Source organism: Aegilops tauschii, chromosome 3 (genome assembly GCF_002575655.3).
Source record: "Aegilops tauschii subsp. strangulata cultivar AL8/78 chromosome 3, Aet v6.0, whole genome shotgun sequence".
NCBI lineage: Eukaryota > Viridiplantae > Streptophyta > Magnoliopsida > Poales > Poaceae > Aegilops > Aegilops tauschii.
This window is the reverse complement of record NC_053037.3, coordinates 360,526,272-360,545,318: the sequence shown is the minus strand read 5'-3', so window position 1 is coordinate 360,545,318 and position 19,047 is coordinate 360,526,272. Positions and strand designations below refer to the sequence as shown.

Sequence of the window (19,047 nt, the reverse complement as noted above, 5' to 3'; positions counted from 1 at the left end):
CACGGTGTGTGTAGGCCCCCTAGCTCCTTCTTTACGACACACATCGATCGATATGCCTCTCTAGCCAGGTGTGCCTAGCACAAAACACAAGCTTCCCCTCTTCTCTTATCACCGTCCATGCCTCACTCCCACCACTCTTTTCTCGATCTCGTACTCGCACACTCCTCCCCCCTTGAAATAGTATGACTCTCGCACCACCTCCTAGATGCATCCCTCTCTCTCTCTCTATCCTTCTCCCTGTGCCTCATTTGCTTCTAACACACACATGCATGTATACCGATCGATCTCCCAACATATACCTAGGTCGACTTTAAATATTCCCCCCATCGATCGACGTACCTCACAAGTTATGTCTCTCCTTTCTCTCACAAAGGATGGTTGACCTTCCTATGTAGTTATGTCTGCTTACCACAGCCATATCGCCCCCCCCCCCCCTCATCATTCGTGCATGCCTCCTGACCCGTCTCTCACACGCACGTGCACAGACAAGTAGCCATCCCCTCTCTTATTGATATTGCAGGCGTGCCCTCCAGTTGTCTAGCAAGCCTATCCCACCATTTGTTAGAAGCAACTCCACTACCACCCCCTCCAACACTCTAGCTCTATCTCTCTCCCAACCTGATTCCTCTCCTACACATATGCATGGATGCCGATCGATCTCCCTTAATACATGAGGTAGGCCTCTCTCCTCCTCCACACATATACCAGCCATTGTACCTCTATGGTTAATTAGGCCTCCCTCCCCCCCCCCACACACACCGATAGTCGAGTGTTGTAGGTAGGTATCCATGCCACAGAGACAAACTGCAACTGTCCCCTCTCACGTTCCAGTAGGCCAGCCACTCTATATCTTTGACGTGGGCACACACAAATTCGATGGCACTCTTTATCGATCGCGCGCGCGCGCACACACACACACATCATCCCTCTCTTTGATTCTATGGACACCTCAAGCCGATGATACCTTCACTCTCTTCTCGTGGATCACCCCCTCTATATATATATATGATATCTCCAGGACTCTATTTCACACACATTGCATATGTTACATTTTTTATTGACCCCACCCCCCCCCCCAAAAAAAACTCTCACGAACCCACACACTATATCTCTCTACGTTTGTATCTCTCTCACACAACCCCACGTAGGTGGTGTACGTATACAAGAAGAGAATAGGTGCACCGCGCACGTACTCACGCTTCGTGCCCAGCCACACCCGCGCGGGTACACGGTGGAGCTCATTTCTGTACGAAATGGCAGCCCACGTGCTAATTTGAATGCGTGTAGCGGTTGTTTACCTACGGAGGTCGTGTACCACGCGTGCACGAAACAAAGTTCGACTTGATGCATTGGCACGTTATTTTTAAATAAAGTTATATCGCTCAATGGCACGTACACAAAATATAAAATGATTTTTATGGGAAAAAGGTAGTCCGCTCCACTATATACAATGGAGCCTGCCTGCCTGGTTTGTCTCTCTTCAGAGTATCTCACACAAGGCTGCGGTGGCCTCTCTCTCTCACCGTTGGTCACTGATCCGGCCGCATCCCGTTCACCGGCGGAAAGGGAGGACGTGCATCGTTTCTCCGTTCGACAGCGCTGAGGTAGCACGTCCCGATCTGTGGTACACGTCATTCTCTCTGACCAAGCTCCGGCCTGGTAGGGCCTACGCCACATGCTCGCTGCCGCAGTATGGGCAGATTCCGCCCGCCGCCGCTCACCTAGTTACATCCTGACGACCTCCAGGTATCCCCTCCGGCCTTGCTCCACTACCCGTCTTCCCACGTCGCTGCATGTGGATCTTCCATAGTTCTTTGCCCAAAACGTAGCTCGTCCGGCGTACTTTCCATATTGCAATCTCGTCCTCACACCATTTTAGACAAACACAACCGTGTTGTTATCTTCCCTTAGGACAAGGAATATGCTTCTTTTTTGTCGTCGCATGTGTCATCAACTGTTATTGGCCAGTAATTGTTTCCTTTCTACCACTTTTTTGCAAACAGGGCTATCCATTTCACCTCGTTGCTATTGCGACCTTTTGGTGAACTGCACAAATCACTTTTTTCTTAAGAGTGTTTTGTGCAGTTCTACCAAAATGTCACACGGGCAACGTCTCTACATTTCTGTGCGACTGCACAAAGGGAGATTGGTTTTGCTCTATCCTCCTCATCCAACCCCGAGCCTAATCTTCTCCAACTAGTTAGTCTTAAGAGAGACTGCAAAGGTGACCGGCTTCTATTTGTGTGTTTATTGTTTCATCAGCAATCCTCTATTATCGTAATCACACTTAATATCTTTGGAACAGGGACGCTCAGCTCTATTTTAGTGGAACTGCACAAAATGATCGGAATGTTGCATGCTCCAGACAGCTACTTTTTTCCCAACATGCCTTTTTGATTTAGACAGAGCTGGGGGGGACGTTGCTGCCAATGAAAGCATGGATCAGTTTTAATTTAGCACCTTCTCACAACTTTATCTTCAGTTGTGATGTAAATATCAGCTCTGATTAGCAAGGAAGTTAGTTTTTTATTGTTTCTGAAAGAGCATCGATGGCAAGACACATGAAACAAAAGCTGAAAGCTCACACCATTGTACAATTTCATGTCGCTGGAAAATTATTTGTATAGTATGTCAATTATGTAAACAAATGCTGGAAGCTTGATAGCACTGCTAGAAGCCTCTTCGGCATCCGGGTCCATGTGCCATGCACAAAATTATACTCCTTCATTCCTAAATATTTGTCTTTTTACAAATTTCGAATGGGCATATTTTAGAGTGTAGATTCACTCATTTTGCTTCGTATGTGTACTCCCTCCGTTCCTAAATATTTGTCTTTCTAGAGATTTCAACAAGTGACTACATACGGAGCAAAATGGGTGAATCTACACTCTAAAATATGTCTATATACATCCGTATGTAGTAGTCCATTTGAATCTCTAAAAAGACAAATATTTGAGTAGTCACTCGTTGAAATCTCTAGAAAGACAAATACCCCGGAGTATATTTAAGAACCGAGGGGGTAGTGCACAGCCGCATGGGAGACTCAGACCGGTCGTTGCGCCGCATTAATAGTGAGTAATGAGCAGTCAAATCATAAGCCCCACCTTTCCCACTGTAAGTTGCTCAGAAGAAGCAACCATCAATATGCTCTTCTTTGAATCCGCTCATACTACTCCATCCGTCACTGTTTATAGAGCGCGCTTCAGAAAAAGAGAAAATCTCTGGGACCAAGGCGACTAGCGATCGGCCTGAAAAATAGAATTGGTAGTTATAGCATGGTGTCTATTACTAGAGGAAATAATGCAAACACACATGCATGCAGTGCTTCCACCCCGGGTACACACATGCATGCACTTACTCCACTCTGTAGTACTACATCGAGAGAAAATTGCGGTTACCACGCCCTAATTAATTGAGCATTAAACCAAACGCGTCTAAAGTCTCTCTGGTGGTGGAAATGCGTTGAGAGAAATGCATCATAATGAAGCGCACCCTGTAAACTGTGACGGAGGGAGGAGGAGCATGAAGGTGCAAAACCAAGTAAGCGTATGGCCAGTCGGTCAACGCACCTCCTCTTGGCATATCACTGACATGTGGGACCGGAGTGTGAGCAAACCGATCTCAATTGACGGCAAAATGGCCAACCCGCCGTTCCTTGAGAGAGACGAGGAGCAAGAACACACAGATGGGCTCGCACGGAGGCCAAGATATATTCGAGCATGGTTGATCGATATCATCATTACATGTTGGGCTGCCGTTTTCTGCCCTTCTCCGGAATAAATGTGTACTTTATCAGAGATTAAAAAAATAAGAGTACAGATGCTCCACCATGCGGTTCTAGTAGTAGTACTACTCGTACTACTAAACCTTGCGCATGGCTCTTCGCCTCTTCGTGAAGTCGAATAATGATGGTACTCCGCATGTTCGGCACTACAGTGCATGCCTCTGGCAATCTGACACCGAATGATCTGATGCATGTCCACCGCCTGGGCGAGGGTACGTTGCATTAGTCAAAAGGCGTAAGCGAGCTTCACCTTGTCCTGCAAGCTTCTCCTCATTCTGCGAGTTGACGGGACACACCAACAAGTAGTGCTAGTCCATACTCCCTCCTTTTCGGTTAATATGGCTTAATCTTTTTTGCGAGTAAATGAGAGAGATTTATTCATATATAAGCATTCTTAGGACGACCAGCCAAGACACTTGTCACTAGGAAGCGAGGTACCCCGCAAAAAAAGAAGTAGGAAGCAAGGTGTTTCATCAAGCCAGCTCTCGGCCACATTCAAAGTGTAGCAAGCACGGTTCGCAGAAAGATGCGCTGCAAGGTTTGCTGACCTGTTTATATGCTGAATAACAAAAAAAGAGGAAATATTACCGAGCGCTCCTATTTGTAACAGGATATGAGCCAGAATTAAGCGAGAATTGTGGCGAGTGTTCCATGCAATCAACTTCCATTATCCCATGCGAGAACCCTCGAAGAGAACCAAATGTGTTGAATATTGCTTTATCACATTTTTAAAATATAACAAGAGTGCAGACGCTCCTCCATCCGGTTCCTAGTACTAGTATAGTACATACCTCTATAGACTATAGTAGTAGTACTAGTACTAGTAAACTTTGCGCTTGGCTGTTCGCCTCTTCGGGAAGTGCAACAATAATAGTACTAGTATAGTGTATGCTTCTGACAATCTGACATTGAATTAACTATTGCACGTCCACCGCCTGAGCGAAGGAGAGCTTGCATTAGTCAAAAGTTTCTCCTTGTCCTGCGAGCCACCGCGCGCAAGCTTCTCCCGTCCTGCAAGCTTCTCCTCGTTCGGCACGTTGATGAGACACAGCAAAGTAATGCTAGTCCATACTGCCTCCTCTCCGGTTAATATGGCTTAATTTCAAACGAGATAAATACACTATCTATCACTGTATATTTGTAAAAATACGGTCAGTGGACTTCATAATACGCTCATTGCGCTCAATATATACATTTTCCGGTGTTTATACGGTCACTAGCTCACCCTGGCTGAGTATGGGTGTGCATGCACGTGTAGGTTGAGCACTTGAGCATGACCGTGTGTGTTTCGTCGTGTGCTCGGACATGCATGCATTAGGGCGTCGCACGCGTTTTTGCGTCCATGTGTACGTGTGACTGTTGCATACACGTAGGGGGAGTACGTGTAGGGGCCACTAAAGGAGCAGTCAAATCACACAATAAGTTAGTCGGAAGAAGCAACCATCATTTCACTCTTCAATGACACGTATGCAATACAAAATGGTTGATATGGAGAGAAAAAGAAAACCACTATATATACACTAGCAGGAGCCTAAGCTACAAGCCTGCTTGCTTGGGTTGCTCTCTTCACAAGCATAGAACGACGGTGGCCACACCGCTGGTCACAAATCTGGCCTGATCACGTAGCTGGGGGAAGGGAACAATGTTCTGCGTAGAAGCGGTCGACATCAGCGAGGGAGAAATCCACAGTCGGTGCGTCCCAATCGGGGGTCACCGCGGTATGGGCCGATGCCGCGTCCCAACCGCCCTTCTAGCTACATCCCGACGTCCCAGGTAGTCCATCTTCCTTTTGGAGCCGGCTTGCTCCGCTGCCGCAGCTCCCCACGTAGCTCCATCTCCATGTCGATCTTTCTCTACTTCTACCGGCTTCTACTTGTGATGAGTTTATGTCTCATGAACTAGTGTCAGTACTATTACTCTAATCACACTTCTTCAATATCTTTGCCATCAGGGATGCTCAGCTCGATTTTAGTGGAACTGCACAAAAGCATTGTATGATCCGAGGGTGCCAGCCGTCTTTCCTTCGACAGGTTCTACCTGGCCAGGAAATTAAATCATGTTTAGGGTTTAGGGTTTAAGTCATAGTGACCCCATCAGTAGTTTTTCTTTCATACACGCTCTCACAACTTTTGTCTTTAGTTGTGAAGTAAATATTGGCTATGATCTATGAATCATTGAGATGCATCAGCATGCGTGTTAGTTTTCCTTTGTATTTGATGGAATGTTCTAACGGGGCAACCTTGGAGTAGGAATGAAAATGGAGTGGAAAGTTTCCGTTTTTCCGGAGAAAAAATGGAAACGGAGGGAAACCAACGTTTCGTTTCGTTGGATCGCGCCATCCATCAAAACCAACGTTTAAATCACGTCTGTCGCGTTCGTGTCTCACCCTCCTCCACGGCTCGACCCCACACGGTCGCTCGGCATGCCACTCACCGCAAACCGAGTATACGATAACTTTCCCGCTTGCTTGTCGATGGATCACACCATGGAGTACTAGTACTGCTGGAAGAGATTGACGAGTTGGGGGAGGACAGCTAGCTGTAGCACGGACTCCCAAGAACTTTTTACATGCATGTTGTGGCCGGCTATTACGACCTTTGAACGCGGAGCAGTCGCGTGCACCGGGAAGCGGCACGGGCGACGCTCTCTCGGCCGGCGCGCCACTTCAATGCCGGCGCCAGTGAGAGGTCGCGTCCGCTCTGGCCGGGCATGAATGCGGCACTGACCATTTTGGGCGGGAAGCACGCGCGGGTGATGAAGAGGGTTCGGGTTGGTCAGGAGCGGCCGTGGCAGCGGTCCGGACGCCCGCAAACAAGAGATGTTGTACGTTAATATTGCCTCGTATATGATTAACAACATAAATAATGTGCTAGTTGGACAAATATGATTGGAGATGGAGATGGAAATGGAATTTTACGTAAACACGGATATGCATGTCTATGTCTGTGTGTGTGCGCGCGACGATTCTCTCGACCTGGAAGCGGGGGTGTGTTTTTCATCGAGTTTTCTTTCTTGGTACGTTAAAAAATTGTCCGCCAGTTTTCGTTTCTTTTTTCCGGGAACGCGCGTATTCTATTTAAAACCACTACTATGGAGAGATTGTTTTACTCCATTATAGCCTCTTGTTTGATAGAGTTTCTCGCGTCCCGCTCTCTCACCCTCTCCATATCAAAACAAGATGACAGTGTCCACACTATCTCTCTCCTCACCGGTGGTCACAGATCCGGCCGAATCCCGTCCGCTGCGGGAGGTGAAGAGGTGCAGCATTGACGTTGTCGCCGTCGGTGATGGAGGAAGCCTATGCGCACCGTCCTCTTAGAGCCGGCGCTGGCACGGACGAAGGTCCTCCGCGCCCTTGTTCACTGCCATCGTGTGGGCAGATCCTGCCCGCCCGCCTAAGCAACATCTCGCCCACCTGAGGTGTAACTTCTTGTACTGGTCCAGCTCCCCAGGTTGCTGCATGCGTGTTTTCTTCTATGCGACTACTCCCCAGCTTCCCATGTATAGTAGCTAGGGTTCGTCGGCTGGTCCAACATTACCTACTATTATAGAGGAAATGCCACTTGAAAAGTTGTCCTGATTTATGCCTCGGTGGAGGTATACATGTTGTTTCGACAAAAAGTACATGGTGGATGTGCGGTCATTGTCCATATGCTCCTATTGCTGCTGCTAATCTAATACTATCACTGGTTAAATGAAGAAATGATTTTTTTCTCGGGTATCCTGGTTTAGTTCCCATCAAGATAATCATGATGCTTCTGTTTGTTGGTGTACTTTTCATAATTCTTATTGACAATTGAGATGTCGTTGTTAATCTTGTAAAACAAAGTAACAACACTATATCCCTTTTTTATATTTTTGGAAACAGCGATGCGTATCTCCATACCCGGGCATGTCTTCCTCAATTTTAGTGGAACTGCACAAAATTGGATGGCCATTGTTGTTCCACCTCACAGTCCTCTGCCACGTGGTTCTTCCTTCCTCGAGCTTGACTACTGAGAAGAAACAGACCACAGTGAGGATTTGTCGAACTTCATAGGTGCCTCACCCAAACTTGATGCCAAATGGATGATGCATCACCACGATGACCTATCGATGCTCATGGTTGCGCCTCATGGTTGCGTCGACTGATGAAGCTGATCAATTTTCAATGAAAAACAAGCTGTCTTCCACCAGTGCTCTTTGCTTGTTACCCACAAAGATGATATCCTTCGTCATTTCACCTTGGTTGCGTTGGAGACGCAGTCGTCTTTCACGTTGGTGCAATTTTATCACACAATTGGTTATGAACCAAATGTTTCCTCGAAGAAGGATCGACGTTGGTACTAAGAGCATAAGTTTTGTATTGATTTCTAAGCCTTCTCACAACTTTGTCTCCATCTCCCCTGTAATTTTATTTGTCCAGCTATTAACTTTGATTAAAAAAATGATGTGGACTAAAAACCCGGATGGACGTAGTAGCCCTCCATTTTTATTTACTCCGCATATTAGATTTGACTGAAGTCAAACTTTGTAAAGTTTGACCAAGTTTAGGCCGAACACAACAAACCATAATTATTAGAGAGGGCAAACTGTACATACTCTCAAACATTTCCAATAATTGAAATAAAAATTCTTTATTTGTACACACTCTCACACGTTTTCGATAATTTGGCGCATGTGTGGTTGTTCACTTAAGGGAGGGTAGTGTACCGCGGACTATGCTTCGGTGCCTTAAGGCACCTGCCTTTGTGTCTATGACATGTGGGTCCAACAGGTGGCTGGCCGACATGTCGGTGACCCAAAGGCAGGTGCCTTTAAGGCACCGAAGCTGCGTCCGTGTACCGCACGTGAAGGACAGGAAGTGCGACCAGGACGCGTGGATCGTTAGTTCATTGGAAGTACTCCCTCCGTTCCTAAATATTTGTCTTTCAAGTGGTTTGCAATGGACTACCACATACGGATGTATATAGACATTTTTTAAAGTGTAGATTCACTCATTTTGCTCCGTATGTAGTCATTTGTTGAAATCTCTAGAAAGACAAATATTTAGGAACAAAGGGAGTAGTAGTTTTCTTCACTGGTACGTTAAATAAAGAGTTTCGTTTCGTACTTACACAATTTAAAACGATTGTTATGGAGAGAATAAGAAAACCACTCCACTATATATTAGTCATATACACGAGTACTATATGGACGTAGCTTCATTGACTTTAGTGCACCTGCCTTTGGGTTTATGACAGGTGGGCCCAAAATATGGCTAGCGCTTGTTCGCTAGGGTTTGCACTCTCCACACTCTCGCCGCACTACATATATATATATATATACACGCTGGAGGCTCAGTGTTCCTTTGCTAGGGTTTGCTATATTCACTGTCTCTCACCCTCTTCACCAGATCTAAACAAGACTGCGTTGTGGCCTCTGTCTCTCTCACCCCCTCACAGCTGGCGAAGGAGGCGTCCAGATCCCGTCGCACCGGGAAGGGGAGGAGATGCAGCGTTCACTCTATCGCCTTCGGCGAGGGAGGCAATCCACTGTCGGCTGCGCTTTTCTCTTTCACCCAGCGCCTGTGCGGGAGGGCCACCGACCCCTTCTTCCTCGCTGCTGTACGTAGTGTGGGCAGATCCGACCTCCCGCTGCACGCCTTGCCACATCCCGACGACCCTAAGGTATAAGTTTCTTTGAAACAGTCATTGGTCTAGCTGCATGCTGATCTTTTTCGATTCTGTAGTCGAATCTTGGTCTTGGTTCAAAGAGGAAAGAAGGGTGCGGTGGGGTGGAGCATGAATCTAGGACGTGGTTCAATGAGGAAAGGAGGGAGGGAAAGTAGTATAGACTAGCTATCCAGCCGCTATGTTGGTCGAAAAGGGAAAAAGGGGGTAACCCAGTACACACATATGTAAGGAACCGAACTCTTTGTTGAAAAGGGAAAGAAACTGGGAGGGTCGGGTAGTTTGTGCAGGACTAGATTTGCTGCCCTCACATCGGAAAAAGTTTCAAAGAGAACAAATATGGGACCAACGCAGATATGCTGCTTGGCTACATACTCTGCATCACCCATTTATACGTGTGGATGCACATGGTGCTGGCATGTCCCATGTCCCATCCACATGATCGTGCAGTGTGTTTTGAGATGTTGTGCTACTTGTATTGGTATTGTTTTAAATAAGCGTTGAATTGAAGCTATTGTATTTTAAGCAATGCCACTCTCAGAATTAACTCCTGAACTATTTTAAGAGAATTTCTCTGTTAATATGAATCAATGCAACCGTTTTAGAAATGCTACTGTCCTATACTTTGTTTTCCATCAAGATAAGGTAGATGCTTCTTTTTGTGGCCGCATGTTTCATCCTCCTTTATTGGCAGTAATTGTTTCCTTTTTTGCCTTTCTTAAATTAGGGATATCTATTCAACTTGTTGCTATAGCAAACTTAAATGTCACACCGGCGACTTTAGTTGATTTCAGAGTAACTGCACAAAACGAGAATGGATTTCCTATTCATGTTGGCAGATTCGTACGTGATCTTGTGTGCGTCATGACAGGTTGGTACTTGCCTTCATCCACATGATCGTGCAGTGTGTTTTGAGATGATGTGCTACTTGTATTGGTACTGTTTTAAATAAATGTTGAATTGAAGCTATTGTATTGCTGTCTTTTCCCATTAAGTAGTGAACAAAAATCGGACCAACCCAGACATTATGCTTGTTGCTTTGTTACAACAAACTCTGCATCACCCCCTTTATAAGTAGATGGAAGCACATGTTGTTGTTGCGCCCACTCTCCCCTCGAACTGTTTATGCTTTTAGTTAATCTAATGCCGCTGGTAAAATTAAGCAATGCCACTCTCAGAATTGACTACTGAATCTTATTTCAAAATTGCAACACTTGTTAGGGATTGGCGGGATTACCATTTTTGTGGCCGCATGTTTCATCCTCCTTTATTGGCCAGTAATTGATTCCTTTTTTGCCTCTGTTAAAACGGGGATATCTATTCAACTTGTTGCTATTGCGACATTTTGCTTTGCTTAATTTTGGTGGAACTGCACAAAATGAGACCAGATTTCCATATATGTGTTGAGATCTCTCTCAGGTCTTCCTCACGAGTTGTTTCAAATCTTGGTCTTGAAAGGTCGGTACCGACTTTCCTCAGAATTAACTACTGGATCTTAGTTCAAATTGCAACACTTGTTAGGGATCGGCGGGAGTACCATTTCTGTTAGGGATCGATCGGAGTACGTGTTTAAGAAATGTATTGTTTAGATAATGTCTCTGTTATTATATATCAGTTACAGTGTTTTACAAATGGTACTATCCTGCTTTGTAGTTCTTTCTACATGTTTAACCAAGGTATTGTTAAGATAATGTCTCTGTTAAAATGAATCAGTCGCATTGTTTTAGGAATGATACTTTTCTGCTTTGTCGTTCTTTATACATGTTGAAACAAGGCATTGTTAAGATAATGTCTCAGTTAATATGAATGAATCACACTAATTGAGAATTGCTACTCTCCTGCTTTGTTTCCCATTAAGATAAGGTAGATCAGTAGATGTTTTTCTTTTGGGAGTACAAGTCATCAACCGTTATTTCTCAGTAATTGTTTCCCTTATACCTTTTGTTGCTTACAGGGATATCAAAATTAAAGCTCGGTTTTATTCCGACTTTGATTTTACTTGAACTGCACAAAAGGATCCAATGTGTCTAAGGCAAACTGCTGCATTAGTGGGTCCAGTTGGTCTTACCACTTTGCAGAAAGAAGCAGTCACTGTTTGCGCTACATTACACAAGGAATGATCGAGAAGCTTTACAGAGTATTAGTAGACGCTGGTGACATGACTAGTCTGCAGAGAGCATAGGAAACTCTACAACACGTGGAGTGCACTGGGCAAAAAGTGCCCAAACAAGTACAGGAAGCCAGGACAGGACTCCAAATCTGTCAATGTCATTCTAAGCAACAATGATGGGGCATCTGGGTATGGTAATCTGTTTACCGTACTTTCAGTTTCTTAGTCCACCGATTGCTGGGTTGACACTGGGGCCAATATTCATGTGTGTGCTGCTGTGTCTTTGTTTTCTTGCAGCATATAAATACGATATCCACAGGGATGCTCAACTTGATTTTAGTGGAACTGCACAAAATGTCCAGATGGTTTGTGTCCTCCATAATACTTCATCATGCACAATACATCGAATGGTTCTCTAATCATTCGTCGTCACCTTGAGCCACCGGACTATATGTTTGAATGGTGCTGCCAGCGTCGGCCATTAAGAAGGGTAAGAAGAAACACAAAAAGAGAGATTGCTGCTTTACTTGTGGTTCGTAGGAACACTGGGCAAACAAGTGCCCAAACAAGTACCAAGAAGCTAGGACAGGACTCCAAGTCTGTCAATGTCACTCTAAGCAACAATGATGGGGCATCTGGGTATGGTAATCTGTTTACCGTACTTTCAGTTTGTTAGTCCACCGATTGGTGGGTTGACACTGGGGCCAATATTCATGTGTGTGCTGCTGTGTCTTTGTTTTCTGGCAGCATATAAATACGAAATCCACAGGGATGCTCGGCTTGATTTTAGTGGAACTGCACAAAATGTTCAGATGGTTCGTGTCCTCCATAATACTTCATCATGCACAATACATCGAATGGTTCTCTAATCATTCGTCGTCACCTTGAGCCACCGGACTATCAGATGACAAACTGATGACAAACCCTGCCCGTTCCACAATCATAGGCATTACATATTTTGAATGGGAAAAGCTTGTCAAAGTTGACATTAGTTTAATGTATTGGAATTGGAAAACCTTGTCAATTTTTGCTCATTGATGTTTGCCAGAAGACATGCATTTGATATTTTTGAGTGGGACGCCCTTTGCTGTGAGCAACGTCGATCATTTTTTCCTATTCCTGTCTTCAGTTCAGAAGTAAATATTTACTCTGCTGAGATGCATAGTCACATGAATGTTGACTTATGTAAGATATTTTAAGAGTTTGTTCTGAATATTGTCTATGTAATGCCAGGCCTTGTGTTTGATTGCAATGAGCTTGGAATGTTGTGGCATGTGGCATCACGAGCTGTTCACCGTGCCTCCTGAGAATAATGCTTCGTATTGTTTTGCATGTCGATCTAATGCCAGTGATTTGCTTGTTAGGAAGATCATCCTCTTCTGTTGTTTCCGTGCTTAAGAAGTTCATCGTCTTATGTTTCATTCATAACCTATACGACAAGTCGGGTAGGTTAGACGTGAAACCATATGATCTTCCGACCAACTCATCATCTTAGGCCGTGATTGGATCGTCTTTTTCCAACCAAAACCGCTTGTAAAACTGACGCTTGTAAATAAAAGCAGATGGTCTCGGGCGAAGCGCTTGGTTGGTCGATTTCGACTAATAAAATATACACCGGTCTCTCAAATTACACGCGTAACCCACCGGTTTTACTTACAGACCTCGGGCCCTCGGTTTCATTACGCCTGTATTTTCGCGTTGTTTCTGATGACGAGTAAATTACACTTGTATCTTAATGCAGGTGTGAAATAAACAGAGCTCCCAAGCGCGGCCTTACCGTTCCATGTCATCTCAGTCTCTCGAAGGTGCCCATAGGTGTCCAATGATCCTGGCTTCCTGAATGCGCAGCGGGCGCTGTAGCAAACCATCTGTAGGGCCCGTGAGGCCCTCTCCATCGTCCTTCGAGTTGTTGCACTCGCCGTGGCGCCGAGCATTGTTAATATGGTCAATGAACATGAGGATTCAGGAGATGACTTTATTTTGACTGGATGACAGTAGGGACCCACTAGGGCCATAGCCGTACGTACGTAAGTGCCTCCTTATTATGTACAACTATATTTTTTTTGCTTCCTCCTGGTTTCCTGACATCACGGTCCCACACCATTGTCAACCTATGTAGTCAATATAAACGAGAGAACTGCACAAGGTGCGGTCGACAGCTGGGACCAAGCAGCTCGAGCAGTATTTGTGTTTTTTAGGCATGAGCACTGCGGAGTTTTTCTTGGCGATGTTTTCGTTGTTGTTCAGAGGAGAGCAGGATATTAACTGGGCGGGCTGTGGCCCATCTAGCCCAGGACAGTTATCCAGCCCAGATATTAATTTTTTTCAAGATGAAAATGGCTAGCCCAGCTATACATTATTTTGAGGAATACCCAGGCAAGGTCAACTTGTTATTCTCCGCCCCGCTGGGCTGCAAATCTTTCCTAGGAGGGATGCATTAGGCTTAACAGGAAAATGGGCTTTAAAAATAATAAATGGGATGTAATTGTAAAACTAGGAATAACTATAAAAAATGCACCAAGCACGAAATTAGTTTATAAAATATTATTTATGGATTTTGAAAATCTTAATTTTTAATTGTTGCACGCACAATGTTTCATTAGATTTTTACGTAATACAAATTTATATTTAATCTAACTAGAAATTTCGGGATAAAAATATTTTGGATCCCATCAAAATGTGGGAATTTTATTGAATTCTGTCTTGAACGGTTGGTTGAAATTATTAATCGTTGTCCTAGCTAGAAAATGGGTTGTACTTTTAACAAATTGTAAATGGGTTGTAGTTAATTCCATTAGAATTCAAAAATGGGATGTACATTCTTACAAATCGCAAATGGGCTATAAGTTCTCTGCCACACACTTGTGGGCCTACTAAGTTGACGCGTCCCCTAAAAAAAGAAGTTGACGCGTATGCAAGGCTTTGCCAACTTATTGTAGTCAACACATGGTTCTAGCAGTAGTGGCCGTTGGATGTCCGTCCAATGGATGTCGTGCTTCTTCTTCAATCTCGGATATTCTAGCTTCACTCGCCCAAAAAATGATTCCTCCCCCTGACATCTTGGGCTCACCATTTAGGAAGCTGACCTGTGGGCCTACTAAGTTGACGCGTACCAAGGGCTTTGTCAACTTAGTCAATATGAACGATTCTAGCTGCATTGACCGTACGATGTCCATCCAACGGCCGTAGTGCTTCTTCAACCTCTGGTCTTCTTGCTCCAGCCGCCCAGAGCAGCGCCGGTCGTGCCGCCTGCTCCTGCCTCCCGTGGCCGGTTGTGCCGCCGCGGATGCCTCACCGCCCCCTACTACTCCCACTGCTGGCCAGGCCATCCCTCCACTCACCCACACCCCGTGTTATTCTGCGGCGAGGGCAGCCTCACACCGCAGCCGAACCAGTGAACCCTCGTACTCCTCTCCGCGCGGTCTTCCACTGCCGCGTCTTCCCCGGCTCCGCGTCGTCCCCTTCCTAGACCTCGCCGCTCGCCGTCGTCCACCACCCTAGTGCTCTCGGTGCGGTGTGGTCAACGTGGTCAAGGAACGACTTCCATCGGAAGAGTACTATATGTGGAGAGGCTGACAGCTGAGTCCATGGCAGCCGCAAGGAAGTGCCTCCTTATTACGCGGAAAATAATTATTCCTCCACCTGACAGCAGGGATGTAACGACCCGAACCTGATAAGATTCGATGTCTCTGTGCTCACTATGCTAGTCCCTGGATCAACTCGCTAGCACACACAGTACATATGAATATCAAATAACAGGTGCATCATTTACTATAACGTATGATCCAGAATTCATAAAGTATTACAAACTCATAGTACACAACTAGCTTTACTCAATAATAATAGCGAAAATGCAGCATAAACAAACGATGAGTCCCATCAATGCCCACTAGAGAAAAATGTTGAGTGAAGACTCGCGACCCTACTGTATCTCACTGATCATCTAAAAATCCTGCAACATGATAAGTTGCAGCCACAAGGGGTCAATACATTGAATGTATTGGCAAATCACACAATATAATATAGCAAACCTACATCCACAAGCAAAGTATGACAAACAAAACACTCAAGTTAGTTTGGAGAAGAATGTCTTCACCTACCTCCACTAACTGAACTTAATTACAACCGCATCTAAACTTATTCGCCCAAGATAACCCAAAGATTCTAAGAAAACATGACAAGAACTTCAGAAGTCTCTCAAGTGCGCTCCGTCAATGGCGCATTCTCTAGGAACAATAGAGCGCTCTACCAAGGACGCAGTCACCTGATTTATGTTCCGAAAACTATACCTCACCTCAAGTGCGCTTCGTCAATGGCGCATTCTCTAGGGACAATAGAGCGCTCTGCCAATGACGCATTCACCTGGTTAATAATCCCGAGCCTACGGCTATAAACACTCACCACTTTCATGGATCACTCGACACATGCCCACGTCTACCATAAAGTTGATCACACCATCACATAACACAATCAACACCAAAACATGGCAGCACGAAAAATAATGATCAACCAAACATATACTCATAGCATAAGAACAACACATGCATAGCAGAATATAGGGTGAGCATATTCAAAAGTGCAAACTTGCCTTGAACACTGTTGAAGTACTCTAACGATAAATTCCGACCCGCTTCGCACTTCGGACAATCTATACGATTAACGGAGGCACCGATAAATAAACCGTACTCACATAACACCACAATAAAGTAAACATCAATGAATTCAAATAAAACCTTAATTAACAGAACATATCAGTAGGTAAATATTATCTACATGCTAGTAGGATCACAATGCAAAAAGAATCAACTGATTTGGATCAGCGGTTTGAAAGATACGGCCTCTAGAAGGTTAAATTTCAATTTGATCAAGTTGAAATTTAAACAGTTCCAAAAATATGAAATTTTGGTTCTATAGTATTCTCCTGGTCACTACGAGTACACAGGAAAAAGAACCGATAAATTTGGAGTTATGGATCTCAAGATATACCTAAACGAAAATATGATATGGAATCTGCAAAGAAAAATTATGCCATAATAGCGTTCTGGGAAGAACTGCCACGGCTGCTGTGGCGTTGCCACATGGCGCACTATGAAAGGCTGGAGTGTGTTTGCTTGCTAGGCCTAAGCAACGAACGTCCGGTAATTAGAGAAAAACGGTTCGGCCTTAACTAAAAACAACAGATCTGATCTTGACCATCGGCGGGAAATCGGACGGTGCAAGGTGACTCACCGGAGAAGAACAGAGGCTGGTCGCCGGACTTGAGGAAGAACGGCGCGGGGCGGCTCGGGCGGCGATGGTGGCGCCTGCTTCGGTGGTCTCTAGACTCCAGAGGGTATCGTACGGGGCGTGGAGCTCTGCTGCGGTCTCGACGACGTCCTCAGCGGCGTCGGTGGCGAGCGGGGATGACGACAGAGGGTGGCTGGAGCTCGGGCGGTGGGGTGTTCGTTGGGGCGAGCTCGAAGCACTCGGGTGGGTGCTTCCCTGCGAGAACTAATAGGTGAGGGAGAGAGACGATACCAGGGGGAAGAGACTAGGGGCAGGAGGAGAAGCTGGGAACCTCCAGAGGCGATGCAATCGACCGGCAGAAGCTTCAGACGGCGGCAAACTCCGGTGAGATCTGTGCGCCGTTCTAGGGCACGGGAGGCGGCGAAACGAAGAAAAATCGGTAGAGGAGGGGTTGGGGAACTTATATAGGGTGGATCCCGTGTCCTGGGGTCAAGAATCGATCGATTCGACCTCGCTGCGGTTTGGGGAGCTGCAGTTTTCCTGACGAACACGGTTTCATGCCGATGATGACAAGTGGGCCAGAGCCGTCAGCGGCAGAGAGCAGGTGGAAGAGAAAAAACAAGAAAGAAAGGGAGCTCCGGGATGGGCTGCGGTGTGCGCCGAAATGGGCTGGCCTGCTTGCTGGACTGCGCGCGGGCGAGGAAAGGAGTTGGGCCGCAACAGTGCTGCCCGACTGCATGGTGCGCGCGTTGCCCTTTTTTTAAACCTCTGCTACAGGAATTATAAATAAACTACGTAAAAGCAAATACTAGAAAAATTCCCAAAAATCACCAAAAAATATAGTAAAGTTGCATTACTAATATAAACTACATGAATCTTAGTTCCAGCTCTAATGCAATTTTGTAAACCTTATTTTATGCAATAAAGAATACACAAAAAGCAGTATAACACAAATATAAAAATCATTTGGAGTTTATAAAATTGCAGAAATACACCAGGTGAACTCCAAATAATATTTTGATCATTATGAACTTTTTATAACAGGGGAGAAGTCATGTTATCTCCACTCCAACAATTTTCCTTAAGTTGCAATAATGATTTGAATATTCAGAAAATTCAAATATGCATAGAAATCATGACGAAAAGGAATGATCCTATTAACAATCCAAATTTGAAAATTTGGGATGTTACAAATCTACCACCCTTAAAATGAATCTCGTCCTCGAGATTCGAAGAGGCTAGAAAGAAAAGACTAGGGTTGGGGTCTCATTGAATATCCATTGTTCATCTGAGAGTCCGGGGTGCTACCGCCCTTAGAATCTCAGTCATTGGGTCTTCAAGATTCGTAATCCTTCGGTGATATTCTTTAGGTATACGCACTACACTCCTTCGAAATTCTGGATCCCTTATCAAAACAGCAGTCTTCCGTAAACTGAAACCTCATGGCTCATAGGTCTTGCGGCAATACTAAATAAATATTGATGCTCTCATGGTGGTCGTCAAGAATGGTTCCTGCAGAAAAGAGTCTTGGTTTATTCTTACCATATAACCTACTATTGGCAACGAGTGCCTCTTACAAGGGTCAAATCTCATACCATTCTAAGGTTTAGGCTTGACAACGTCGTCACTCTACTATAGGTAAGTCACTCTAGATTACCATCCCATATGACAAAAGTGAATAATAAGAGTAAGTCGGCATGGTGATCAATCCATTCCGCACCCAAATCATTACTTTGCACATGGTTTAGAAAATCTCGCATTCTAACACTCGGGCATCCTCACAAACATTGCAAAAAAAAAAAACTTGTTCACGAACTAGGTTCGGATAATCCATTGGTTCTGCATGCCAAACAAAACAACTATCGTTCCTTTCAACTCTCGGGTTTGCGTCAACTACTATAAAACATCTACTAAATAATTATAGCTTCCTCTAGGGTCCTTCCTTCAGCAAGATTGTGCTTGCTTCTTGTCAAATCTTGGCACATGTGGTAAAACTTGAACTCATCACTGGGTTGCAGCATGTATTAGGATATAGACAGAATAAAGACCTAAAGGGAAAACACTACCCATATGCTCATGCTAGCAATAAAACTCCCAAATCAAACAATTCACACAACACAAGAAAAACCTACAGGTAAGGTCATATCCACGAGAGGTATGATCTCATCATATTATCGCAAATCGTTTATCAAACACAGCTTAGTAATGGTGGTCTGCTAACTATCTCCACAAATGGCACTAATGTAATTCCAGGGGTCATCTATATTTCAAAAGAA

At 44.9% G+C, this 19,047-nt stretch overlaps 1 long non-coding RNA gene across 1 annotated transcript; it reads right to left on the bottom strand.

The window, feature by feature from the left end:
* Positions 1–15,291: 15,291 nt before the first annotated feature.
* On the bottom strand, positions 15,292–17,348 carry LOC120975853 (uncharacterized). The gene is made up of 3 exons (XR_005771303.3): positions 17,103–17,348; positions 16,775–17,026; positions 15,292–16,193 (listed from the first exon to the last, which is right to left on the bottom strand). It is a non-coding gene; the product is annotated as an uncharacterized lncRNA (long non-coding RNA).
* Between the last annotated feature and the right edge of the window lie 1,699 nt (positions 17,349–19,047).